At 40.9% G+C, this 25,953-nt stretch overlaps 1 protein-coding gene across 2 annotated transcripts in view; it reads right to left on the bottom strand.

The window, feature by feature from the left end:
- RALA (RAS like proto-oncogene A) overlaps positions 1–25,562 on the bottom strand; it is a 76,973-nt gene extending 51,411 nt beyond the window's left edge. For both annotated transcript variants that reach the window (XM_032643303.1, XM_032643304.1), the window contains exon 1: positions 25,340–25,562. The gene's annotated coding sequence lies outside the window, so the exon portion shown is untranslated. The remainder of the gene's footprint in view (positions 1–25,339) is intronic.
- Positions 25,563–25,953: the final 391 nt, after the last annotated feature.

Raw genomic sequence — 25,953 nt, 5'->3', positions numbered from 1 at the left:
GGGACACGGGTTCGTGCCCCGGTCCGGGAGGATCCCACATGCCACGGAGCGGCTGGGCCCGTGAGCCATGGCCGCTGAGCCTGCGCGTCCGGAGCCTGAGGCCACAACGGTGAGAGGCCCGCATACCACAAAAAAAAAAAAACAAAACTGTGGATTGAGGGGATGGGCAGGGAAAGGAGAGACAGCAAAGGAGACAGGCAGACTGCTCCCATATCTGATAACGCTTTGTTGTATTACCTGGAATTACAATGTATTATGCATTATGGACAAATTGAACACTGGTCTCAGAGGCTAAGTTAACTTTTACGAGACTAATGTTGAAAAAGAAACCCTGAAAAAAATAAAATGGAGTTGTCAGAGATAATTCTGCTGAGCTGAGCTGATACTTCATGCAATTTTCTTAATAAATTAATGCGACCATGTCAATGTTATATAACATTTGGCTACAAAGAAATTTAATCTTCTGATAATAGGGTCATTTACTAAAATCACTATAGCAAGTTGCAAATCTCTACAAAACTTTTTGCTTCTTACCGTATGTATTAAAAGGTTATATATGTATTAGACGTGCTCTGTTCTTATACCCAGCCCAGTAGGTTTATTTATGTAAGCTATGTTTATAGTGACTGAACTATTCTCACAAATTAACCAAGGACATAAATATCCCAGTCCACTTTGAGAACCTGATAAAGTCCATGGACCCTCAGTACAGAAGCCCCACCATGGTTCTAGTTAAAAACTAATATAGGGCTTCCCTGGTGGCGCAGTGGTTGAGAGTCCGCCTGCCGATGCTGGGGAGGCGGGTTCGTGCCCCGGTCCGGGAGGATCCCGCATGCTGCGGAGTGGCTGGGCCCGTGAGCCATGGCCGCTGAGCCTGTGCGTCCGGAGCCTGTGCTCCACAGCAGGAGAGGCCCACGTACCGCCAAAAAAAAAAAAAAAAAAACTAATATAAATGCTATAAAGCTATACCTACAGTTATTGCTTTTGCTGGGTTTTTTTTTTGTGAATTATTAGTAAAAACCGATATTTGTTTTAAAAAATGGTTAACATAACCATGGTTGTCATAGAGAATTAATGACAAGGATATTTACTGTCACATCCATAATAATAAAAAATGAAGGATTAAATTATGAATAACCATATAATGGAATTACAAAGCAATCATTAAAAAGTGACACTGAGTACTGAATGACACTGAAAAATGTTCACAAAATATGCGAAGTAGCTTACACACAGTATTTATGTATGAACTTTTTAAACAGATATGTATTAGTACAAACAGGAAAAACGTAAGATAGCAATACAATTGAATAAGAGTAATCTAAACAGGGGAACATGAAAAATTAATTTCCAGGGCTTTTCATTTATCTCTATTCGTAGTATTTTATTATGAAGATTACTCTTGTAATCAGAAATGAAAAGCTTAGTAAAAAATAAAAAATATTTAAAACAGTGTGGATGGGCTTTAATAGAATCAAACTGTTGAAAATTGCTGTGGGCAATCGGGAAGACACTGGTCACACACAGCCAAGCTGGAAGTACACAGCATAGTGCACAGGGTTCTGTAGACACTCAAGTGGGTCTGTGGTAGTCAGCCTCCAGGCTGAGTCCCAACAGCCCCCTCCCCCCATATTCACACCCCCGTGTTGTCTTCCTGTATTGTACCAGCCTTGATCTGTGTGATCAATGTAATCAGCAGAAATGAAGGCCTGTTCCTTCCTAGAAAAGGTAATGAAAGACTGAGAACTGCACCCTGGACAGACGCTCTCATTACTGTCTAAATGGAAAACCATGCCGTGAGCAGTCCTATGTGAGAAGCCCACGTGGCAAGGAACTGAAGCCACCTACCAACAACCATGTAAGCAGGATAAGGAAGCTGACCCTCTAGCCCTAGACAAGCCTCAGGTGCCCGCAGTCCTGGCTGACACCTTGATTACAGCCTCATGACAGACTCTGAGTCAGAACCATCCAGCTAAGCTACTTCTGATTCCTGTCCCACAGAAACTGTGAGATAATAAATGTTTGTTGTTTTAAGGTTGCAGTGATTTGCAACGCAGCAATAGCTGACTATGTACAGCTTACAGCTTTGGAGACTAGAGCCCTTTTAAGAACCTACCTTAGGGAAAAAGCACCTAGGCTATAACTCATTTTGCTCAAATTCAAGATTCTGATTTCCTTCTTGGTCTGACCCAAATGAGAAAAGATATTTGAATACCTTTGCAAAACATTCAGTTCCTTAGATATGCCTTCTACTTCTTCCCCCCTCCCACTCATATTTCATCCCATCTTCTCTTTCAGTCATTGTAAAGCTAGGGTCAGCAAACTCCTGTAAAGAGCCAGATAGTAAATATTCTAGGCTTCTCTGGAGCAACTACTCAACCCTGCTGCTGTAGTTTGAAAGCAGCCATAGACAATATCTAAATAATTGGGCATGGCTGTGTTCCAATAAAACTTTATTTCAAAAACAGGCAGTAGACTGAATTTGGCTCCAGAACTGTGGCTTGCCAACCCCTGCTATAAATGAAACTGATCAAGACGCTAGTAAGCTCGTGCAGTATATCCCATTCCCTCTAGCTGACTCAACAGATACTGTTCCAGAAATCCCCCACCCTTCCATGCATCAATTTGTCCCTCTCTACTGGATGCAAACATGTTATTCTCCTATCTTAAAAAACAAAACAAAAATTCTCAACCCTGCTGCCATTTCTTGAGCTCTCTGTATCAAACTCTGCTTCTTTCCTCTCCTAAGCCTGCTCTTATCAGGCTTTTGTTAAGGTCACCAATGATCTTCAAATCACTAAATTTAACCATCAATTCTCAATCTTCATTATACTTCACTTAGCAGCAGCAGTTGACCCAGATGATCACTCCCTCTTTCTTAAAATAATTTTTTTTTTTGACTTCCAAGATACCTTGATCACTTTTGGGTTTTTTTTTTTTTTCTCTTTATCAGTAAATGGCAACCCATTCTTCGAGTTGCTCAGGCCAAAACCACTGGAATCATTCGACTCCTCTTTCACAGGCCACATCTGATCTGCTGGCAAATTTGTAGGCTCTACCCTCAAAATATATCCACTCCTGAGAATACTCCCCATGTTACTCGGAATAAAATTCTTACAATGGTCGATAAGGTCCTAAATTATCTTGCTATTCCTTCTACTAGAAGATAAACACATGGCTCACTCCCTCATATCCATTAGGACTCCCCTCTGTAGAATATAAGATCCATGAAGACAGGGAATTTTTCTTTGTTTACTGTTACATCTCCATTAACTTAGTACCTGACACATAGTAAGTCCTTAAGAAATATTTGTTGAATGAATGAGTTAACTGTGAAAAGAGACCAAAAACAAACCCCCCCAAAACAAACAAAAAACCCCCAAACCAAGAAACAAACCATTTTCAAAGTTGATGGGAAACTTATTAGCAAAACAAATTGTGTATATTAACATTTTCCTCAATTTCCATTTTCATAGTGTTTGTAAAACATAATCAAAGCCCCTGATAACTTACAGCAGAAAGACTGGAATACAAGTCAATGCACCTGGATTTTGCCACATACTAGCCTCTAAAGACTTTAGTTTTTTTTTTTTTTTTTTTTTTTTTTTAAGACTTTAGTTTTTCTGACACTTACTAACCTCTGACGACCATGGTTTTCAGATCTGTAAAATGAGGACGGAACCAGGAGTCTTGGACCCCTTTAAAATCTACAAACTTCCAAAATTTTACATATAATTTCAGAGGCTTACGAGATGACAGATGCTCCCCAAACCCACAGGGATCTGACCACAGCTTCCATAAAGGTGTGTTGATAGGGAAGTACAAGTTTGACTTCCTGGAAAAAATCACGCTTTATAGAAGTGTCATACCAGCTGATAAGCTGGTGACACAGAAGTGAAACAAACACTTATTTAAGGGCTTAAAATGTCCAAGGTGTTATGTTAGATATGGAAAAAGTTATCTTCTGGTCTCCAACAATAACAATAGAAACTAAGTAGGAATTTTCATCTTTTCAGATTTTTGTAGAAGACTATGTAAATGAGTCCCTAAAAGTTATGTAACATGTATAAGGTCACACAGCTAATAAATGGCTGAGCAAGAATTCAAATATACATCTATGAAACCCCAAACCTACACTATTTCCAATGTACCATATACCACAAGTTTTAGTTCAAGGACACAACATCTGAGATTGCCACAGAAACTGAAGGAATCTTAATTAGACAGACAACTAGCTGTACTCTACCTCTAGTACAGTTATAAAAAATCATCTTAATAGCTGAGTCATAGGTCGTTATGAAGGATATTTCCAGAATTCACAGGTAAGTCCCATAAAAGCAGAAGCTATGTAGACTTCCTACTAGAAAGAATCTGCTCATAAGCTAATAGGAATACTCAGTTATATTTCTGAATATAAACTAATAGCTATTCCTGCATATTTTTTAAAGGAAAAGATGCTAAAATTTGTGGATGAATGCCTACTGTATTCTAATATTTTATGGTATTTATCAAAATGATTCTATAAGGCAGGCATCAGATAGATTAAGAAAAACAAGACTCGGGCTTCCCTGGTGGCGCAGTGGTTGAGAGTCCGCCTGCCAATGCAGGGGACACGGGTTCGTGCCCCGGTCCGGGAAGATCCCACATGCCGCGGAGCGGCTGGGCCCGTGAGCCATGGCCGCTGAGCCTGCGCGTCCGGAGGCTGTGCTCCGCAACGGGAGAGGCCACAACAGTGAGAGGCCCGCGTACCACAAAAAAAAAAAAAAAAACAAGACTCAAGACTGAGCAAGGCATTATGCATCTTGAATATTAACCAGCTGAGTAGAGATGTGAATAGAGCCCATCTGCTTCCAACTGCTGCCGCTCATATCCACTTGGATATTCAAAGAGAACCCAAACTCAAAATGATTAAAATAACCTGTTCTTTCTCCTATGTTCCTCATTTCAGTGAATGGCATCATCATCCACTTGGGCTCAAGAATAACTGATTAACTTCATACCTATTAGGATGGCTGCTACTACAATCCCCCCTCCCCCAAAACGAAAAAACAAAAACAGAAAATAACAAGTGTTGGTGAGGATGTGGAGAGACTGGAACCCTGTGCACTCTTCTTGGGAATGTAAAATGGCACAGCTACTATGGAAAACAGTATGGTGGTTCCTAAAAGAATTAAAGATAGAATTAGCATATGATCCAGCAATGCTACTTGTGGGTATATATACCCCAAAGAATTGAAAGCAGGGTCTTACTCCCTGCCACCTCTGCCAAAAAAAAAGAAAAAAAAAAATAGAAAAAAAGAAAGCAGGGTCTCAAAGAGGTATCTGTACACCCATGTTCATAGCAGCATTGTTCATAATAGCTAAAGCATGGAAGGAACCCAAGTGTTTATCAACGGATGAACGGATAAGCAAAATGTGGTATATACATACAATGGAATAATATTCAACATGAAAAGCAAGGAAATTCTGCAGTCTGTTACAACATGGATGAACCTTGAGGACACTGGGCTAAGTGAAATAAGCTAGTCACAAAAAGACAAATACTGTACGATTCCACTTGTATGAGATACTTAGAATAGTCAAAATCATAAAGACAGAAGGTAGAATGGTTGTTACCAGGGGCTAGGGGGAGGGGAGAATGGAGAGTTATTGTTTAAGGAATACACACTTTCAGTTTTACAAGATGAAAAGAGTTATAAGGATGGACAGTTCGTGGTGATGACTGCACAACAATGTGAATGTATTTAATACCACTAAACTGTACACTTAAAGACGGTCAAGATGGTAAATGTTATGTTAGTGTATTTTACCTCAAAAATAGTGGGAACAAACAAAACGGTAATTACATAGAATTTAAAAATTAAAAAACAATGTACATATCTATACTAGTTATCTATTGCTCCATAAAAATTACTCTAAAACTTAGTGGTGTAAAATAACAAACCTTCATTATCTTAGAGTTTGAGCAGCTTAGCTTAGCTAGGTGGTGCTAGCTCAGGGACCCTCATGAGGTTGCAGTCAGGATGCTGGCAGACTGCAGTTATCTGAAGGCTTAAACAGAGCTGGAGGCTCTGCTCCCAAGAGGGCTCACTCACGAGGCTGTTGGCGGGAGGCCTCGGAGCTCCTCACCAGCTGGGCCTCTTCACTGGGCTGCTTGAATGTCCTCATAATATGATAGCTGGCTTCCTCCAGATGGATGACCCCAAGACAGCAAGGCTGAAGCTGCAGTGTCTTTTATGATCTAGTCTTGGAAGTCACACACTGTCATTTGGTCAGTCTTATTCAATGTGAAAGAGAACCATATACAAAGGGTGTGTGTGAATACCAAGAGGCAAAAATCTCTGGTGGGCATTTTAGAGGATGACAACCACAAAGAACTCTGCATAGAAAACTACGAAACATTGCTAAGAAAATTTAAAGACGACCTAAATACTGCTTTAGGTCATATTTATGCACTGGAACTCTCATTACTGCAAGAATGTCAATCCTCCCCAAATTTATCTATAGAGTCAATGCAATTCCAATAAAAATCCAAGCAGGGTTTTTTGTGGAAATTGATAAACTTATTCTAAAATTTGTATGGAGACAGGCACACCAAGAACATACAAAACAGCATCAAAGTATGCAGGAGCCTGTCAAACTAGATTGCCTGTTTTGTTTTTTTTTTCCTGGAACAAATCTATTTTATTTACTTTTAATGATATATATATATATTTTAAAATGTCGAAACAGTCTCAAATTTATAGAAAAGTTGCAAGTTCAATACAAAAACATTTTTTCCCTGAGCCATTTGAGAGTAAGCTGCTGATAGTGATACTCGGTCTCACCTGAACACCTTTGCATTTATTTCCAACAAACAAGGACAATCTCCTACAAACCATAATATAGCCATCAACATTGGGAAATAAGCTTTAACACATTTCTACCATAGAATCCTCAGACCCTATCCAAGATTCTGCATTGGGTTAAAATCACGTGTTGCATTTAGTTGTCACATCTCTTTGGTCACCTTCAGTTTAGAACAATTCCTCAGACTTTCTTTGACTTCCATGAACTTGACAGTTTTGAAGATTACTGGCCAATTATTTCGTACGTCCCTTAATTGAGTTGCCTGATGATTAGATTCAGGTTACACATTTTCAGCAGGAAGAACAAAAAAGTGATGCTGTTTCTTCTGCTTTTGTTTCTTTTTAATAGATTTTATTTTTTTAGAGCAGTTTAGGCTCACAGCAAAATGCCTCTTTTTGTAAATAAAGTTTTACTGGGACATAGTCACTCCAAATTATTTATGTATTGTCTATAGCTGCTTTCTATTTACAATAGCTGAGGTGCGTAGTTGTAACAGACCATCTGGCCTGCAAAGCCTGTAACATTTAATGTTTGGCCCTTTAAGAAAATGTTTGTTGACTCCTACTTAACTGACTAGGAAGACTTATTAGAGAGCTACAGTAATTAAGACAGTGTGGTATTAGTGAATGGATACACAAGGAGTTGGCAAGCTTTTACTGTTATAAATGTAAATGTGCCCACCTTAAAAAGATAATCTCACCTGAACACCAATTTGAAAATTAATTCCTAACCTGTTTAAAACTGCAATTTCACTGGATTTTGAAAACATTTATTAAAAATACACACACAAGGGCTTCCCTGGTGGCACAGTGGTTGAGAATCTGCCTGCTAATGCAGGGGACACGGGTTCGAGCCCTGGTCTGGGAGGATCCCACATGCCGCGGAACAACTAGGCCCATGAGCCACAACTACTGAGCCTGCGCATCTGGCACTTGTGCTCCACAACAAGAGAGGCCGCGATAGTGAGAGGCCGGCGCACCGCGATGAACAGTGGCCCCCGCTTGCCACAACTAGAGAAAGCCCTCGCACAGAAACGAAGACCCAACACAGCAAAAATAGATTAATTAATTAATAAAACTCCTACCCCCAACATCTTCTAAAAAAAAAATACACACACAAAAGAAGGGAAGACATTTTGATGAGTTTCAAGAACTGACATCAGGGAAAAAGAAAATTAGCAAGACGTATTTCATAAAAAATCTGTTTTAATTAACTGCTGGATAAAATTGAAAACTGAGGACAATTATTAAGAAAACACAACCAACAACATAATTCTCCCATTTTGATCTATATACTTTATAAGGCATTTATTTCAACTATGACAGCCATTAAAACAAATATAAAACAAACTCAACCCTAAAACCAGGCCTTTGAAACCCCATATCACAAAGTGTTAACCTATGCTAGAAAGAAGACTCCATGTGTGCAGGGAGTTTTGTATATATTATGGTCTGGCAGCATCTGGAAGAGGGCCTAGATAATTTATTCTTTATTTAATTTTTCCAGCTTTATTGAAGTATAATTGACAAACAGAAATTGTATGTAGTTAAAATATTATATATATGATGATTTAATATACTAATTATTTGTTTTACTGAATGAACCAAGAAAAGCTGTAACGAAGCATATTCAACTACACTGCTCTCACTAAACAATATTTTGGTACAAAGTATATTTTTACTAGTAAAAATAAAACTTTTTAATTTAAAGTAGCTCATACAATCCCTTTGTATCTTTGCATTTATGTACAGTGTACAGTGCATATCATATAACTGCACAGTAGTACATTATATGATTTAAAAGTAAATACACACACGGGAGTTTCTAGAATTCTGTACTGATGGGGTACATGATCAAACACAGATTACTCCTCTGCAGGAGAGGCGCTCAAAGCATAACCAGTTCATGCATAGGAAAGAAAAAATTTGAGAGTATACATTTAGAAACTTATAGAGGAACTTGACAGAGTAATTTTATGCTTGCTCAATTTACTTTTTAAAATGGGCTTGTTTTCTCTTTTTAAAATTTCATTTTTCTAGTGATTTATTTTATTTTTTGGCGGTACACGGGCCTCCCACTGTTGTGGCCTCTCCCTTTGTGGAGCACAGGCTCAGCAGCCATAGCTCACGGGCCCAGCCGCTCCACGGCATGTAGGACCTTTCCGGACCAGGGCACGAACCCATGTCCCCTACATCGGCAGGCGGACTCTCAACCACTGCGCCACCAGGGAAGCTCGGACGTGTTAAGTTTTATCACAACTTGACTAGCACATTCTGGTTCACTTCCCCTGCCATCAGTTAAGTATTTAAAGAATATTGTTATTAGGCTAAGTGAAACATAATTTAAATTTTCATATAAAAATATATGTGAGGGCGTTACTTCCTTATTCTTAATGGGTAGCCGTAAGTTTCCTCATCTTCTACCTCATAGGGTTGTGTTTGGATGATTAAATGGAAATAATGAATCAAATTGTTTGGGTCAGGGCCTGGCCATGGAAGGAAATCTACAGATTCTAGTCATTTCCTCCTCCCTCTTTAAGTGCATTTCATATTTCAAGCTGTAAAATTTGACCTCCAAATAAGTGAATGTTACTGTATTATTTTTAGAAGCTTGTGATCAAGATGGTTAGGGAACTAACTAAAGACATGAAGGATGTGTCTGAACAGGCAGACACTGGGGAAGCTGGCAAGGGAGTTGTCTGACTGCCATCTACAATTATTTGAAGAAAGGTATATGTAAAAATGACTATTTGTAATTCTGTCAACAGATGCACTGTTTAACAAGGGCTCAAAAACATATTTGTGCTCGCATAAGTGCTTCTCCAGAGAAAACAGGAATAAAGAGAAGTCACAGGATAATAGACTGCAGTTCAAAAGAAGGATGGAATTTTAATTTAAAACATCCAAAAATAACACAGATTTCCACACTATCACTACAAGTTTTTAAGCAACGGCTAGTGGCCAGGTAGTTTTGAGGGGATTTTTGTGAAAGGTGGAAGAATATATTAGCTGCCCTTTGAAGGCCCGTTCTAACTCTATAAGAGATGATATATTTTATACAGATAGTCCAAAACCAGAAGTTCTTGTTTCTGCATTTAATTTTCACACTAAAAAATAAATCCTGGGGCTTCCCTGGTGGCGCAGTGGTTGAGAGTCCGCCTGCCGATGCAGGGGACACGGGTTCGTGCCCCGGTCTGGGAAGATCCCACATGCCGCGGAGCGGCTGGGCCCGTGAGCCATGGCCGCTGAGCCTGCGTGTCCGGAGCCTGTCCTCCGCAGCGAGAGAGGCCGCAACAGTGAGAGGCCCGCGTAACGCATAAAAAAAATAAAATAAAAAATAAAAAAATAAATCCTGAAGAATACTGGAAGAGTATGGAAGCAACCCAAGAGCCACGCAGTATCCAAAGTTCTTTGTTCAACTTAATTATACAGTAGTACTTACATATCAGTTGTATCTGTCTACAAAGAGTTTAGATTAGAAACACTCCAGGTGATTAAAAGTATTTTCTTTTTTGTGCAGGAAAATCACAACTACATCAATAGCATCGTCACCATCACCATACACACTTGATGTCATGAAAAGGAACTGGGAACTAGCCTTACTTTTTAAAAAAATCACTTCAAAGATGAATCATATAACATATGGACACTGACAGAGCTTGAGAATCCAAGTAAATGAAAGAAGAGAGGAAGGAAACTAGTTATAAAAATGGGTTTCAGCAATCTGCAGGAATGTAGGAACTCCAAGACAGCTGGCTATGACCCCCACTCACAGAGCTAAAGAAAACTACATAAAAGAAAGCTCAAGAGGAGTACAGAAAAATCGGCCAAATTACCAAGTTGTTACCATTGTTAATGTCGGTCCGCCCCTCACTTGCATGGGAGGTAGGAAGAGGTACGTGGAACGTTTTAGCTTAAACCAAATATCACCTGTGTTTGTTTAGGTAAGAAAAGTGCTACTAGTAAAGGCTAATTTAGAGTTAAAATTAATCATAAAACAAATGTGATCTCCCCCCCCAAAACTCCAGATATTAATCTCCTATTACTTTTGGTTTAATTTCATAAAAGTGGGCAAAAAATGACCCAGTGCCCCTAAAGAGGTATACATATGATTTGTCTGCCAAACTTCTTCTTCTAGTGGGAAGCACCCTCTCCTACTGCATTACAACAGGACTATAAATCAGGGCCCGACTATAAAGCAGGACAAGAGACCCAGGCTGGCCAGAGTACTCTATTCCTTAAACTAGTGGGGAAGATTGGCTCTGATGAATCTGGAGATGAAAGTGGCCACCACACAAACAGTCTGCCAGTTTAAAAAAAGAAGCAGAGCTGGGGAAGGAGAGAAAGCCAGCACGTTTCTGTTTCACTTAAGGTAGCCTCAACTGGATTTCTGACTCCTATAATTGAAAGAACCCTAATACCTATAGGTTCTCTATTTGCTTGTTGTGGTTCAGAAAGGAAGAGCTTCTCACTGCTTAACCGCAGAATGAAGATGAAGGTGACTACACGGTCTTTAATTAATTAGTCTTTAATTAATCTAGTACTTCAGTACTAGACATGTGAAAGAATTACGAACAGAAGATTTAGCTTTTATTCCAACCCTCCAAAAAAGCCCCATATGGCAAATTAGAGAAATTAAGCAAAGCTCATGGTTAACATCACTACCAAAAAAATAGCACTCTGAGAGAAAATCTCTGCAAATCACACATCTCATTGACTTGTATCCAGAACACACAAAGAACTCTTATGACTCAATGAGAAGAAAAATAACCCAATTTTTAAAAGATGGGCAAAAGATTTCAGTAGACATTTCAAGAGAGAAAACAAGTCAAAGACTTATTAATAAGCACATGAAAAGGTGCTCAACACCATTATTCATTAGAGAAATACAAATTAAAACCACGAGATACTTATTTATATCCACCAGAATAGATATAAATTTTTTTTTAAAAGACTCTAACAACTGCTGGTAAAGATGCAGAGAAATGAGAATCCCCAAACATTGCCATTGGGAATGCAAAATAACGTATAGCCACTTAGGAAAAGTTTGACAGTTTCTTAAAAGATTACACATAAATCTACCATAAAACCTGGAGATTTCACTCCATGATACTCACGAGAAATGAAAACATGCGTCCATGCAAAGACTTGCACATGAATGTTCATAACAGGATTATTCATAATAACCAAAAAGGGGAAGCAATCCAGATGTCCATCAATTGTAAAAGGAGATGCAAAATGTGGTATATCCATAGAATGGAGTACGGGGCTACTGTCCATCCATAAAAAGGAAAGAACTACTGACACATGCCACAACATGATAACCAAAAAATATTATGCTAAGTAAAAGAAACTCAAAAGGAATACATATTGTATATTTCTATTTATACATAATGTCCAGAAAAGGGAAATCTATAGAGACAGAATATAAACTAACGGCTGCCTGGGGATGGGAATGGGAATTAACTAAGAAGGGGAATAAGAGATTTTCTACTGAGGTGATGAAAATGTTTTAAAACTGGATTATGGTAATGATTTACACAAGTCAGTAAAGTTACTAAAAATCACTGTAAACCTAAAATGGGTGAATTTTATGATATGTAAATTATGCCTCAAAAAAGTTAATTAGAAAAAGTGAAATAAAAGAGACTAGAGAAGACATAATAAGCAAGCAGAGATTATGAACCTTGATTGGATCCTGGATTGGGGGAAAAAACTGCTATTAAAGACAACAGGCGACAACTAACGAAATCTGAATTTGGACTAGATATTAAATGATATTATGAAACTATTGCTGATTTTCTTAGGTGTTACAATAGTATTATGGTTATACAGGAGAATGTCTTCATTCTCAGAAGATGTCAGCTCAGGTACACAGAGGTGAAGTTTCATGACTCCAACCTTCTTTCAAATAACTCAGAGAAATAAAAGCATCTGTACTTAGAAAGTTAAAGCAGGGACTTCCCTGGTGGTCCAGTGGTTAAGAATCCACCTTCCAATGCAGGGGAGGCGGGTTTCATCCCTGGTCTGGGAACTAAGATCCCACATGCTGCAGGGAGCCCCGTGCGCTGCAACTAGAGAGCCCGCACGCCACAACGAAGACCTGACGCAGCCAAAAATAATAAACAAAACAAAACAAAAAAAAGATAAAGCAAACATGGCAAAACAATAATTGGTAATTGGTTAATTTAGGGTGATTAGTAACTACCGGCATTTGATATAATACTCTTTTTAAGTTTTTTGTAGGTTTGAAACATTTCAAGGCAACAAGGACATACTGTATAGCAGAGGAAACTATAGTCAACGTCCTGGGATAAACCATAATGGAAAAATATATATATATAAGAATATATATATGTATAACTGAGTCACTTTGCTGTACAGCAGAAATTAAAACAACGTTGTAAATCAACTATACTTCAATTTTTAAAAAATGTTTCAAAACACAAAGTTACGGGGAAAAGAGCACTCCTTTTATTGTCTCAAAAATGTTTTAATTGAGGTAAATATTGGTTTACAACATAAGTTTCATGTGTACAACTTTATACTCCTACTTCTGTACCTACAATATGCTCACCAAAAATTTACTTTTTATCTGTCACCATACAGTTGATCCCCTTTATCCATTTTGCCCTCCCCTCTGCCCCTTCCCCTCTGATAACTACTACTCTGTTCTCTGTATGTATGTATTGTTTGGTTTCTTCATTTTTTCTTTCTATATTCCACATATGAGTAAAATCAAAAGGTATTTATCTTTCTCTGACTTAATTTCACTTAGCATTAATACCCTCAAGGTCCATGTTGTCACAAATGGCAAGATTTCATCTTTTTTATGGCTGAGTAGTATCCTGTTGTGTGTGTGTGTGTATGTGCGTATGTGCGCGTGTGCGTGTGTGTGTGTGTGTATACCACATCTTCTTTACCCATTCATCTGCTGATGGGCACTAAGGCTGTTTCCAAATCTTGACTCTCATAAATAAGGCTGTGATGAACACAGGGGTGCGTATGCGTTTTCAAATCAGTGTTTTCACTTTCTTTGGATAAATACCCTGAAGTGCAATGGCTAGATCATAGGGTAGTTCTATTCTAGACTATTTAAGAAGCCTCCATACCGTTTCTCCACAGCGGCTGCACCAACTTACATTCCCACCCACAGTGCAGGAGGGCCCCTTTCTCCACACCTCGACAACACTTGTTGTTTCTTTGCCTTTTTGATAACAGCCATTCTAACGGGTGTGTGAGGTGATACCTAATTGCAGTTTTGATTTGCATTTCCCTAAAAATTGGTGACGTTGAACATCTTTACATGGCGCACACTCATTTTAAAGTGTAACCAAATGTGAAAGGACTCACCAATGTAGTTCTCAGCACATTTCAGAAAGAGGCACACAATTGAGGTTTAAAGGCTGTCATGTCTTTGGTCTATGACTGTTAATACACAGCAAATAATGGAGGGAAGAAACAAAAACTCAAAGTATGAAATAATTATGTACAGACTCAGCAAATTAGAGCTTTCTAGAAATGCTACTGCCAACTAATACTTTTTGAAGTAGTCATTTAAGACAAAGCAACATAGTTATTAGTTGGTGCAGAAATCTTTAGTTATATAGCAGTGCCTGAGAAAGCATTTTTGAATGAAGGTCAATAAATTTTCCCACCTGAAAGAGCACCCATTCCCACCTATATCTCTTGGCTGATATAAAGATCAAATGAAACCATATACACAAAAGTGCTAAATTTTGATTTAAAAAAATTTATTCATTTATGGGCTTCCCTGGTGGCACAGTGGTTGAGAGTCCGCCTGCCGACACATGCCGCGGAGCGGCTGGGCCCATGAGCCATGGCCTCTGAGCCTGTGCATCCGGAGCCAGTGCTCCGCAACGGGAGAGGCCACAACAGTGAGAGGTCCGCGTACCACAAAAAAAAAAAAAAAAAAAAAATTATTCATTTATATTTTGTACCTTCCTAGTAAGAATAGGAATAAAACAAAGATTAAGCCTAGCATCATATTTGGTTACTCTTGTCTATAACTGGATTTCCTCAATTTTGTAGTCAACACTGCACTAACAATTCTTCAAAGCATTGCCAGTGTTCATTATGAATAATTCTCTTTCACTACTCTAACTTGGGCACTTTGTCTTACTACTTAACTATGCCATAATTTGTTAACAGTGTACTTTTGCTGTTGGTGGTGGGTGTTTTTGTTTTCGTTTTTACATATACATGTATGTATTCTTTTTCAAATTCTTTTCCCATTTAGGTTGTTACATAATATTGAGCAGAGTTCCCTGTGCTATACAGTAGGTTCTCGTTGGTTATCCATTTTAAATATAGCAGTGTGCACATGTCAATCCCAAACTGCCCAACTATCCCTTTCCCCCAGCTAACTCAACGGTGTACTTTTGTTGTTGTTGCTTTTGGCCATGATCCTAGTTCCCCAACCAGGGATCGAACCCGTGCCCCCTGCAGTGGGAGTGTGGAGTCAACCACTGGACTACCAGGGAAATCCCTTTAATAGTGTACTTTTTTAAAAAATAAATTTATTTATTTTATTTTTGGCTGCGTTGGGTCTTCACTGCTGCGCGCGGGCCTTCTCTAGTTGAGTCGAACGGGGGCTACGCTTCATTGCAGTGCGCAGGCTTCTCATTGCGGTGGCTTCTCTTGTTGCAGAGCATGGGCTCTAGGCACACGGGCTTCAGTTGTGGCGTGTGGGCTCAGTAGTTGTGGCTCGCAGGTTCTAGAGCGCAGGCTCAGTAGCTGTGGCACACGGGCTTAAGTTGCTCCACTGTATGTGGGATCTTCCCGGACCAGGGCTCGAACCCATGTCCTCTTCATTGGCAAGTGGATTCTTAACCACTGCGCCACCAGCGAAGCCCAACAAGTGTACTTTGAGCAATTTATAGTTTTAACAGCTTAAACTCATCAGACACACTAATGTAAAACAGGAATCTTGTTATGAATCAAAAGGAACGTTCACCTGGAAGTTCAAACAAAACGTCACATTTATAGTTTTTACAATAAAGAAAACATTCTTGGAATTGGACCTTGAAACAAAATATCTAAGAAGAAAAAAAGATATGCTAAGATGTACATAGGACAGCTTAGACAAAGTATTCTAGCAGATGGCAGAAGACAGAAATTGTACCCACTATGATAGCTATAATCAAAAAGAGGGACAGTAACATACACTGGTGAGGGTGTGGAGAAACTGTAAACTGACCGTGGGGATGTAAAATGGCACAAGTACCTCCGAAAACAGTTTGGCAGTTACTCAAAATGTTAAACATGGAGTTATCACGTGACCTAGTAATTTCACTCCTAGATATATACCCAAGAGGAATGAAAACACATGTCCATGCAAAAACATGTACATCAACGTTTATGGCAGCATTACCCAATATAAGCCAAAAAGTAGAAACATCCAAATGTCCATCAACTGACGAAAGGATAAACAAAATGTGATATATCCACTGAATGGAACATTATTCAGCCATGAGAAGGAATGAAGAACTGATACATGCTAGAACATGGATGAACCTTGAGGCATTATGTTAAATGAAAGAAGCCAGAAACAGAAGACCACATATTGTATGATCCGTTTATGGTATCCAGGAATGACCAGAATGGGCAAATCTCCACAGATGGGAAGTAGATTTATAGCTGCCTGGGGCTGGGGGGTGGAGGGAATCAGGAGTGATGTTAATGAGCGTGGGGTTTCTTCTGGGGGTAATGAAGACGTTCTCAAGCTAGATAGAGGTGATGGTTGCACAACTCTGCGACTATACTAAGAACCACTGAATTAATACACTTTAAAAGTAAATTTTATGGTATGTGAATTATATCTCAACAAATCCGTCATTTAAAAAAAAATCCAGAGGGGCTTCCCTGGTGGTGCAGTGGTTGAGAGTCCGCCTGCCGATGCAGGGGACTCGGGTTCGTGCCCCGGTACGGGAAGATCCCACATGCCGCGGAGCGGCTGGGCCCGCGAGCCATGGCCGCTGAGCCTGCGCGTCCAGAGCCTGTGCTCCGCAACGGGAGAGGCCGCGGCGGTGAGAGGCCCGCGTACCGTCAAAAAAAAAAAAAAAGGCAACATGGGTCCCAGGAAAAGTGGAGATGAACAACTGGCCACAGACCAAGAGTACTACCTGGTGAGTGAGAGTTCCTCAACCTAGAGACCTACCAGCATTTATGGGACAATGGAGAGGGACTATAGTTATAGACTGGGAGTTGTACGACTTCTAGGGAGGAGCTCCTTGGCATAAGGGACAAGAAATTAATACATATCATACCACCCAGCACTCCTGGGAAAGGAAATATTTAGAATGACTGAGACAGAAAACGGGGTGTGGACTGGGAATTTACAAAATGGACCTAGATAACCTTGAAATTATAAGAATCTACAGAAAATATGCTACTTGAACTTTCTGGGTGAATTAGATGGCAGTGAAATGAAAATACTCTGCAGAACATGGGAGACTGAGCACAGGTGAGTGTCTGTAATTGCCGTGTGGAGGGAATGTGTGCAGGATGCTGGGCTACAGCTGATTCCACACCAACATATACCACCAGCCAGAGGACTAAATCTTTATAAATGAATTCTGGAGAAAGAACTGCCTCAAGGCCAGATGGACCCAGGCCCTACAAACTTGTCTAGAACTATCCCATATCTGTGTACCACGGGCCACCCCATCGATAAACTCATCTAATTACAAGCCTGACTTGCTACGTGACCTACAGACACAAGGACTCAAGCCATGATCGCATCAATACAAGGTGAGCCTAATTTACCTGCAAAGCACAGAAACCACTTAAAGACTATGAAAGCCTAGAAGGAAATAGATTTTCATAGACCTATGGCTGCTTTAGCCTAGAGGAGAAATGGAGGTCACCCCGTGGCACCCACGTCTGGCTGAGTAAAGATTACAATGAAGTTTGGGAGAGGCAGGAACAAAATTCAGGAATGGTTGTATGAACTGGGAAACTACGGATCAATACCCTATCTTGATTATCATTATATCAATACTTTGCTGCTGCCCAATAGGAAATTCAACCTTCCTGCCTCTTACCATATCTATCTCTTACAGAAATAGTGAAGGGCTTCAGTCTTTGAAAGGTATTTCCCCCGTTAAATTAATATCTAGTACAATGTATATCCACAGAGAAGATAATACAATAAAACAATCAGCATCTCTATTAAAGATACTGTTATATTACTATTTAACATTGTTCTGGAGATAGTAATCCATGCAATTAGATAAGACAAACAGATGCAAAAACACTGGAAAAGAAGACGATAAAATCTCTATTTACAGGTGACATAACTGTATATCTGGGCCACAGAGAAGCAATGATAAAAGTACTGAAATAATAAAAGTACTTAAACAATAACAATAATTCAGCAAGGGGGACATCCCTGGTGGTGCAGTGGTTAAGAGTCCGCCTACCAATGCAGGGGACATGGGTTCGAGCCCTGGTCCGGGAAGATCTCACATGCCGCAGGGCAACTAAGCCCATGCACCACAACTACTGAGCCTGCTCTCTAGAGCCCGCGAGCCACAACTACTGAGCTCACGCACCACAACTACTGAAGCCCGCATGCCTAGAGCTCTGCAACAAGAGAAGCCACCTCAGTGAGAAACCCGCACACCGCAATGAAGAGTAGCCCCTGCTCAACACCACCACTAGAGAAAGCCCATGCGCAGCAAAGACGACTCAACGCAGCCAAAAATAAATAAATATTTTTTAAAACATGCAGAAATTAGCAACATACATGAATAATAATCAGTTGGTAAATATAACTAATAAGAAAATTCATTTTATAATAGTAACAACAAAGGATAAAATACACAGGAATAAACAAGAAATGTTCAAAACTTATATGAAGTAGATATAAACCATTCTGCAGAGACACAAAAGTAGATTTAAGAAAATGAAAAGACATCGCTTGTTCTAGATTAAGATGTTCCAACGCCATCAAGAGATCCGCCATCAAGAGATCAGTTCTAAGTTATACAGTAAGTTTAATGCGACCTCAATAAAAATAATAGTGAGCCTTCTAATGGACTTGGACAAACTGATGCTAGAATTCATACGGAAAAATGAAACACGCAAGACTAGTACGGAAAACACTGAAGAAGAGGAGCAATAATGGGGAACCAGCTCTACCAGATATTAAATCATATACAAAGCCTCTATGATTAGAACAGTGTAGTACTGGTACATGAATAGTCAGACCATCCAAAAGTATAAAACATACCCAACTACATATAGAAATCTAGTATATGATAAAGGGGGCCAAGATTTCTTTTTAATTAAATGGTATCAGGACAACTGGACAGCCATGTGGAAAACATAAAATTAGACCCATTCACACCATATATAGAAATGTACTCCAAATGGATCAGAGGACTGAATGTGCTCTATATTATAAATGAAACTGTATTAGTACTAGAAGAAAGCATGGCTGAATTCCTCTATAACCTGTGGGAAGTGAAAGGCTCTCTAGGACTAAAAATCCAGATGCAATAAACTTAAGATTAATATACTTGACTACACAGAAACAAACTTCTGCAAGTCAAAAAAACACACACCACAATGCCAAAAGATAACTGGGCAAAGTATTTGCAATATATATCAAAGTTAAATGACTAATATTCTTAAATATAAAGAACTTTTAAACTCTGAGAGGAAAAGACCAAAATTTATTTAGAAAGTGACCAAATAACATGAACACTTTAAAAAATGTAAAAAATGGCCCTGAAACATAGGAAAAAAATGTTCAATTCACTTGTGATAAGAGCAATACAAATTAAAACTAGGCTGAGATACAATTTCTCACCTATTAGATTAGCAGGAATTCAGCAGCTTGACAACATGCTCTGCTGCTGAAGCTGCAGCACGCATACACCACTGGTGGGAATTCAAAATAGTGCAACCCCACAGGAAGAAAAATGTGGCAGATCTAACAAATCTTCTATATACGTTTATCCTGAAGATATACTTCCAACAATACAAAGAAACAAAGATTTGCATTGCAACACCACTTGTAATTGAAAAATATTGGGTATTACTTAAGTGTCCAAACACAGGAGAAATGGTTGAATAAACCGTGGAGTACTATGTAGTTAAAAATTAAAGTTACTCAATTTGTGTATTACTTTTTTCAAGTAGTTACTAAATTGTCAGTACATAAATACGTATTAAGTTGTTTGGACCTAAACTAATAAATTAAACCATCAGGTGTTTCTCCTGACCTAGGGATGCTGTGAAAAAATTACTGATATAATAAGGATGTAATGAACTGAGAAAGTTTGGGAACTTCTGATAAAGTCCTGTGAAGACTTTTAAGAGCGCATGTGTACCTAGAGATACGCAGTTACTATAGACTGTGGTCAACAAAATTTACAATAGGCTAATGAAGTAACTGTCCATAGTAGTAAGTGCTATCGTAGATTTTATGGCAGCTCACAAGGGGAGCAACTAGCTCAGTCTTTTTTTTTAATTTATTTATTTTTGGCTGCGTTGGGTCTTCGTTGCTGCACGCGGGCTTTCTCTAGCTGCAGCGAGCGGGGACTACTCTTCATTGGGGTGCCCAGGCTTCTCATTGTAGTGGCTTCTCTTGTTGCAGAGCACGGGCTCTAGGCGCATAGGCTCAGTAGTTGTGGCTCATGGGCTCAGCAGTTGTGGCTCGGGGGCTCTAGACCGCAGGCTCAGTAGTTGTGGCACACAGGCTTAGCTGCTCCGCGGCATGTGGGATCTTCCTGGACCAGGGCTCGAACCCGTGTCCCCTGCACTGGCAGGCGGATTCTTAACCACTACGCCACCAGGGAAGCCCTAGCCCAGTCTTGAAAGTTGTTTTTCTTGTTGTTGTTTTGTTTTTTTGAAAGGATGGAGTTGAGAGAAAAAATCAAATCAAGATACAATTTTTGGAGAGTTATAAGCTAAACTGAGTTCTGAAGGGCAAGTAGGGATATATTAGGCTAGGGGAAGGAGGAGTGGTTAAAAATCACAGGAAGAGGAAATGAGGGACTGAAAAAACGCTAGCATTCCAGAAGCCTGGATTGCTGGAACTGAAGACCCTGGAAAAAAAGAAATGAGGCTACAGAGTTAGGTAAGGAGCAGACTTTAAAAGTTTTTTTTATATATGAAATTAAGAATAAAAGGAATTTGGGGCTTCCCTGGTGGCACAGTGGTTGAGAGTCCACCTGCCGATACAGGGGACACGGGTTCATGCGCTGGTCCGGGAAGATCCCACATGCCACGGAGCGGCTGGGCCCGTGAGCCATGGCCGCTGAGCCTGCGCGTCTGGAGCCTGTGCTCCGCAACGGGAGAGACCACAACAGTGAGAGGCCCGCGTACCGCAAAAAAAAAAAAAAAAAAAAGAATAAAAGGAATTTGGATTGTATTAATTAGCAAGAAGGAGCTGTGAAAGGGTTTTAAGCAGAGGAGTATGGTGAATACTCTAACCAAGTGTGGAAAAAAGATTGGGTGGGGGGGACCCAACCAGAGGCTAAAAAGCTGCTACAATAATCCAGAATAGATCTAGACAGGGCAGCTGAACTAAAGTGTCTGCAATCACTCAGTAGTGGGGCAACCTCACTTTCAAGGGATTACTATGCTAGCTTCTCAACCGCAAAAGAAAGCAACAGATCCCGTGGCTTCGAAGACGGCAGTCATGATCTTTGTGGAAACTGGGGATCTTTGCCCCATCTTCACAATGTGTCTGGGAGTACAAGTCGTTTCATAATCTTGCTGTGTTTTATTCTCCAAGATGACATTGACAAACCCTGATATTTAGTTTCAATAAGTGAATTCTGCGATGAAATTAGATCCCAGACTTCAAGGAGATTATGTGTGTCAAGCGTTATGTCTGTCTACTGAACCTAATACAGGCCTCTAGCTGTGAGGGCCTCTAAGAATACTAACATGTTTTCTGGAAGCTTGCTTCTTGGCTTGTACAGAATGCCCTCTTGATGTCGAGGAATAAGTTTTCACCTTCAGGTATAATTAAATCAAAGATGCAAATTCTCTTCTAAAACTTACTCAAACATCTTTTAAGAACTCACAGAGCTTTAACTGAATTTTTTCTATATTGTAACCAAATCCTTATGAGTGCAATAGGGTAGTAAGAAAGGTGTTTTAGAGCTAAAAAACAAACAAACAGAAAAACACAAAGAATAACTGTTACTAATAGGGGCTGGAGAATAAGCTATGTTTAACTTGAGCTCTACACTTCTTTTTTAAACCAAGAGATGAACACATCCTTAGAATTAGGCCCACTGAAAAGAGCATTTTTTTAAAAAATAGTGCACAGCCTTGGGAAGAGTGAAGAGAATTCTACTGGAACCGAAGAGCAGTTAGACCCTTACAAGAATTCTGCCACCTTTAAGCCTCCATACTAAACCCAAAGAGAAAATAATATATGGTCTGAAATGGTAAAAACAGACCCATGTCTACACCTCTCCTTTTTTTCCACTCTCCCACAACCTCTCCCCCATGTCCTTCAGTCCAAGAAAGAACTAAAAAAACAACAAGATTGCAGGAAGAGTCACTACAAACAGGTGGCCAACAGTCCTCTCAAATAGGGACTATTCAGGTACTTGAAAGGTAAAAAGTAATAATCAAACACCAAAGTTGAGTTCCTTATACTCTACTCTCCCAGGACACTTATACGAACAATGCCCATGCATTTTTCATCGTGGCACATGCAGAAGGTGATAACATGTGGAAGGAAGGTCATAAACGGAAGACTGGCTGCTATCTGAGGCCACCTGGCCAGGGTCACTGGTTACCCCAGGCCCCATGTGATGGCCAAGAGTACTGAGGAGATCAGTATCTTTGCTTTCTTAAAGCTCAGCTCAATCAGAATTGAATTCTTTTCTCAGTCTTTTAGGATTAATTGCAATAGCCAATGTTCTCAGAAATTGTTACTTTAAAATCCAGACCCTATTACGTACTAGTGGCCCAGCTTCCAGCAAATAACTTCCCTTAGCCTTAGTAAAGTATGGAAAAACTACCTATCTTGCAGCAGTAGTGTGGAGATTAAAAATTATAAGCTCTTATCACAGTGCTTGGCAGGAAATCAATGTAGGAGGACTGTTATTACCAAGAGAGTTGTTGAAATAAGGGAAATCTGACCTCTGTATAGTGGTTACGTCACTGAGATAAGAAATTACAGGCTTTACTCTCCCTAGTGTCTAAAATTAAAAATTTTATAAAACAGTGAAAACCATGAACTGTCTCCCTACTTCCTCAAAATCATAATCTTTTTCCCCATTAATATTCACAGTCTCTTATTCCAGTATTTTAAAAGTGATTGTCTTCGCAACCCATGTACAAATGCATATTACACTGACACATACATACACAAGAAGTGATACTGGTACATTTATCTATGTTCTGTAGAAGCTGAGCTTGGAAAACCAGTGTAGGACCAGACATTCGGAGACGAAAGAAGATATCAGCACTTTTTTATTTGAACCTCACTAAAGTGAAAATAACCCAACCATCTATAGACAAAAATTATCTCCCCACAAAAATGGTAGACAAGTTTCTTTCCTGTAATTAGCCCCTTTTCCCTGAAAAAGAGTTGTATGAAGAATTAACTGCAAAGAAAGTGTTGTATGAAGAACTACTTCAAAATAATTGGTACAGATGACTGCACACTCAGCAGACACACTGGAGAACAGCACCTGGATCTCTGGAAAAAAGTGTTAAAGTGGCTACTGGTAAATCACGTCAAGGTCATAAGAGGATGTCAAAGGACTTCATGTACCCGTGGAAAAAAATGAGTCACTATAAGCAATTCTGCAATGTACCACGTTATCTCAACAGTGGTAACTCCCAATTTCCTCTATTTGATTAAGATAGGGTATGGTTATCAACTCCAAACACAAACTTCCTATCACCAAGAAATCTCTTCTTGATAACCCTGGGCAAAAAAGCTCAAGTAGTAAACATTTAACACTGGAATATAAGTTATTATAATGCCCAATCACAATACCCCAAATATAATTTTAATCTTTCAGGGGAGGATAGTTTTGGAAGGATGGCAAAGGATTCTTCTTGATTTGTCCTTTGACCATGCTAAAGAACAGAAAGACAAAGCAAAATCTGCATCCAAACTGAAACAAAAACACAAACAAAAAAACCTTAGCCCCCCCCCCCCCCCCAAATAAATGACTACTGGAAGGCAACTATGAGATCACCTACACATTCATTCATTCACTGAAAAGCTGTGTGAATAACTTCTATGTTCTGGCCACATCGCATGGAAACACAGGGATGAGTAAGACATGGCTCCTGCCCTGAAGAAATTTATAATCTAAAAATAATGTTTTCAGAGTCACAGGAGTCATTTTATAATAATATTGCATTAATAGAGACAGAAACATAAGCGAATAAGACATATTTAAATACATTAGTAAACATAAGCTAAAAGGAATACCTTTGGTGAAAACTGAGTTCACTAACGACATTTAGTATATACTTTCTGAAGCATGATTAAACTTGTAATTTACTTCCAGGACAAGAATTAACTCATGACACATATTTTATAATGATCTCCCGCCCCGTCCCCCTCCCCGCGGCCCCCAAACACAATTCGTAAATTAGGTGCTTTTCAGCTTGACAGGCAGGGCGTGGCCCTGTAGTTCTCATACAACCTCAATGACACTTGGATGAGCTCTCGCAAGTCTGGACATTCAGGTTTCCGAGAAAAGGCCAGTCAACTCCCTAATTCTCTCTAAACCTTGAAACAACACTGCCACCTCTCTGCGCCGTTACCCCCGCCCACTTACACACATATCCCCTGCCTAAAGCACACAAATCACATCTTCCACTTCTGGAAAACCTTCAGGAACGAACCACGGAAGAAACACCTCCCTCACTCAAAATATCCATATTCTCGTCCGCGTTTCAGAGGCTTGATTCCCGATTATTGGCTAAACCTGTGCAAGAACCCAGGCCCGGCTATTCAGTTCAGTGCGGACAATCTAATGACTTCCACCTGAAACAGCTATTCCTTTAACTAGCACAAAACCCTACCGGAGACGCTAAAAAAGCAACTGCTCGCACACAGACAAGGAGTGAAAGAAAGGGAAGGAGGGGAGAGGGGCGGAGTGAGGCGCGGGGACTGCGGCGACCGGTCCCCCCAGGTTGCGGACACCGCCCAGGCGGGGACCTCGGCGCGGCGGGACAGAGATGCGAGGTGACCTTCCGACGAGGCCAGCTCGACGGGGTGCCGGGGTCGGGAGACCTCGCCGCAACTGTCCGCTCTCGGGAGTTCACTCGCTCGCACAGCGGTGAACACGGCGCCCCGGATTCCAGCCCGGGCTCGTCCCGCAGCTGGTTCCCGGGGAGAACGCAGGAGGTGCAATTTCGGCGTCCGGGCCCGGCGCCTGGGCCTCGTCCCGCCGCCGCCCAGACACACCCCCGCCGCCGCCCCGGCGGCCCCAGCCCCTCCCCGGGCAGCCCGGGCGGGCATAGCTCACCTGCACCGCAAGCCGGTCCACCGCCCCGCGGGCTCCGGAAGCCGCGGCTGAGCTGGCTCCAGCTGGAGAGTGCTCGGCCCTTGTCGTCCGGGAGGCTCCGCGCCGGGAGCAGCAGAAGGAGGAGTCCGACAAGAGGCGGTGGAGTCTGGGCGGCAGGAGGCGGCGGAGGAGGGCTCGGGACGCCCCGCTCTCGGGAGATCCACCCTCCTGCTGGCCGCTCTGCAGCAGCAGCCGCAGATCACTTCCGGGGCGCTGGGAGCGGGGCGGAGTCTGAGGGGAAGCAACTTCCTGTCCGCGGGCTGAGAGGAGGATGTGGGGGCCGGGGCTGGAGAACAATGGCCGGAGGGAGCGGGCCTGCTGGCGTCCACCCTCCGCGCGCTGAGGGCGGGCTGCACTGCCTCTCGGGCGACCCCACCCCCGGTCTCTGCGCCCGGCGAGGTGAAGTCACCTCCCCGGGGCCCGGGAGGGGCCGCGGGCCTCGCAGAGTTTCCCGGATCTCGGCGCCGGCGCCACGACATCCTTGTCTCTCTTCTGGGGACCAGGAGGGGGTTCTTGGGAAAGGAGGGGGAGAGCGGAGGCCGCCATCTTGCTTCCAGGGGGCGGCCTCTTCTCCC

This window comes from Phocoena sinus, chromosome 9 (genome assembly GCF_008692025.1).
Source record: "Phocoena sinus isolate mPhoSin1 chromosome 9, mPhoSin1.pri, whole genome shotgun sequence".
NCBI lineage: Eukaryota > Metazoa > Chordata > Mammalia > Artiodactyla > Phocoenidae > Phocoena > Phocoena sinus.
This window is presented reverse-complemented; position numbering and strand designations above follow the sequence as displayed.